The following is a 3,691-nucleotide window of genomic DNA, read 5'->3' on the forward strand; positions in this document are numbered from 1 at the left end:
GGCGTGGTTGACTCTTAACTTTTATAAAGAATATCTCTTTGGATTTGAGACTTTAGTCATTGCAACTTTACAGATCTTCTTTATGCACCAAGAGTTTGTAACACTCCAAAGAGAAAGGAAAAATTGAAATCGCATCATATGACCCCTTTAACTAACAATATTAAACAGAAGTAATTCATGTGTAATCAACCAGTCTCTGTTATTCTGTTTCCATCGTAATGGGGCTGGTTTTCGTGCCCGAGCTGGAGTCGTGTGCGGCGGGGAACTGCTAATGGCTAAGTCCTCCGCCCTGCGTTTTACTCTTAGCCGGTTTTAAACCATGAAGTCTGTTATTAAGCAATGTGCAAACTTTGTGCAAGAGTTATGCCGGTGGACGTCTTAACCTCAGTTAATTATACAAAGTGAAATTTTAAAAAGTAAAAAAAACTGACGGCGCTTTCAGCATCTGACACTGCATTAAAGGGGTCATATGATGCGATTTCAAGTTTTCCTTTCTCTTTGGAGTGTTACAAGCTGATTGTGCATACATAAGATCCCTGAAGTTGCAAAGACTAAAGTCTCAAAACCAAAGAGATATTCTTTATCAAAGTTAAGACTCTGCCACGCCCCCCTAAAACGGCTCATTCTAACACGCCCCCACATATCTACCCCACTATGTGGAAATATTAGCATAATGCCGCCCAAATGTTCACGCACAGAAAGAAGGCGTGGTTTAGTGTTGAAGCAGCTTGTCAGGGAGACGCTGTGTGTTTGTAGGCAAAAGCAAAAGCACTTTATTTGGCCTTCCGAAAGTAGATGCATTTAGGAATCTTTAAGATTACTTACAACAGAACAGCAATGCATTTTATGGACGACAGTTTACCCCTTTAATGGCACATATTCTCTCAGAATTATAGGCCTATAATTAATTGTATATATCAGTTATGCGGTGATGCACTATGAAATTATTGCTGAGCAAATTAATTGTAATTTAATAATAGAAGTAAACTAATAATAATAGGCCTAATAATAAGAAAAATGTAACAGGCCTACATTAATTGGAAATGCCAAATCCTCTTAATATTGCCAATATTTGATGCTTTTTCGACTATAGCCAATATCTCAGGCTATAGTCGACACATGATACAACGCAGCCCAGCACTGGGAGGTTATCGCGTGCCCTGGCTGTGACTTACTCCATAACCTGCCCATAAACAAACAGTAAACAGCTCTGAGGACATATTTTAACATCCAAGGTATTTATTTATGCAAAGCATCAGGCTTTTCCATCATGCGAAAAGACCGACGTAACACTCGTTTGGGTGATTCACATGGGGAAAAATGCAACGCTTAATATGGCCACTCTATCAAAGGAAACCCCGCCTTATGAATAAAGGAGCCAATTGCTAATCGGTAAAGTCATCGCTCACTGCAGCTGCCATTAGAAGTCCCGGTTGCTGTAGAAAGGGACTTTGAATGTATGAAATGTAAGATGATGTACTGGTCTGGGGGTGGGGCCAGTGTGTTAACTGCGTTAAAATATTTTAATCATGTTTTTTTTTCATAACTAATTAATTAAGTTAACACATTAAACGGACAGCCGTAATATATACAGTGTTAACCACAAAAAAGCCAGTAAAGCTATAAGTGCATGTGTTAAAACAGTCAGTCATTTGGTTGCTGTGGATCTGATGAGCTTCAACACTGTAAGACAAACACACTCATACTTCAAAGAAAACTGATGATAATTTCTGTAGATGAAGCTCATGAAATACATAATTCCTGACATGCTAAACATCTTCCGTTCACCTCATACACACACTGTTGTGCATCAATAATATTCAGATGTGCAACATTAAGAGCTGTTTAGAGTAATGTACATATACTGTTTATGAGTGTACAAGTGATGATTAATGCTGTATTATAGATATATTTGATGGTGATGTCGGTCAAAATGGCTCTTCTTCCTCTGTTCTTCCTCATGATTCCCGGTGACTCTCTGTTACATGCACATTCGTTTTTTTTATTATTATTTAATTTTATTATCAAAGACCCGATAATGAGCGATTTATGAGCAGTTTTTTATGCTATGTTGATGTGTTTCTATCTGAAATGGGACATTAGGTTGTGTAGCACCAGACCATCAATATTTCTAGCCCATTTTCTCAGTAGAATATGGTAGCGGTTTATGTGTCAAAGGAGTTCACAGGCTCATAAACTAAAAGCCACAAAACTCATATTTTGATCTCATTGGGTCTTAAAACCATAATCCTCAGTAGAATATGGTAGCGGTTTATGTGTCAAAGGAGTTCACAGGCTCATAAACTAAAAGCCACAAAACTCATATTTTGATCTCATTGGGTCTTAAAACCATAAAACTATTCTTAGACTTAATTGTCATATGTTTGATTGCATAATTGACATTGTTGTTCTGTTTCTCTATCTCTATTTATTTCTGTTTTTCTACAACACCCACCAACAAAGTTTATGAGTAACTTATCCTGACATCATGTATCAGATTTTAAAAGGAAATTTTTTAATTGAGATGTTTCCCTGTGAATGTGTACAATTCGTCGTACAATTCGTCGGTCACTCCAAGTCACGTCAACGAATTGTGATCCCTACCAAAGCGCCATGGATGCTGCCCCTTCCAGTGTCCTGTGCGAGCCGCCTGCGCCCCTTTGTGGTGTAGGCTGGGGCTCGCAACGAGAAGACCAGGCACTGTTGTCATAGCACTACCCACTCAGTGAGATTGGATAACACTGGGAAAACTTACCCGTTCCACTTGGAACAGGGACGCTGCGGAAGCCCCATCCTTCCCGAAGGAGGTTTCGGAAGCACTTACACATATGACATCCGTTTAGGTGCATATGGAAGATTAGAGGTGATTGTAACCCTCATGGAAATAGCAGAAGTCTGCCGGGGAAACATGGGCTCATATGGGATCTGCTTAGGTCTCTACATATGGAACCCACCCCTCTATCGGTTCTCACGGATTCAGCAAGTGAGGGCCTGGCGCCGGACGTTCCGCCACGTCTGGCTGCCGAGTGGAAGGAGGAGCTCGACAGGGCCTACAGTATGGACAGTCTGGAGTTGTTTTAGGAAGCCGACACTAAACCGGGGGTCTCACAGTGCCACTACCCGTTTGAGGTGAGAACACAGGAGGATACCGGCTCCACAAGAAGGCTATAGAATCTAGCAAACGTGTTGGGGGTCGCCCAGCCCGCAGCTCTACAAATATCTGTCAGCGAGGCGCCACGAGACAGCGCCCAGGAGGATGCAACACTCCTAGTAGAGTGAGCTCGCAACCTGAGCAGGCAGGGCACACCCTGTGCCTGATAAGCCAGGGTGATGGCATCCACTATCCAGTGGGCCATCCTCTGCTTAGAGACGGCATTCCCCTTCTGCCGGCCTCCGTAACAGACAAAGAGCTGGTCTGAGGTCCTAAAGCTTTGTGTCCAGTCTACGTACCATCTCAAGGCTCGGACGGGACAAAGCAAAGCTAGGGCTGGGTCTGCCTCCTCCGAGGGCAACGCTTGGAGGTTCACCACCTGATCCCTGAAGGGAGTAGCGGGAACCTTGGGCACATAGCCGGGCCGGGGCCTCAGGATTACCTGGGAATCAGCCGGCCCAAACTCTAGGCACGAATCGTCGACCGAAAATGCGTGCAGGTCCCCTACCATCTTGATGGAGGCCAATGCCAGCAGGAACA

This window comes from Sinocyclocheilus rhinocerous, unplaced genomic scaffold (genome assembly GCF_001515625.1).
Source record: "Sinocyclocheilus rhinocerous isolate Xijiao unplaced genomic scaffold, SAMN03320098_v1.1 scaffold2892, whole genome shotgun sequence".
Taxonomy (NCBI): domain Eukaryota; kingdom Metazoa; phylum Chordata; class Actinopteri; order Cypriniformes; family Cyprinidae; genus Sinocyclocheilus; species Sinocyclocheilus rhinocerous.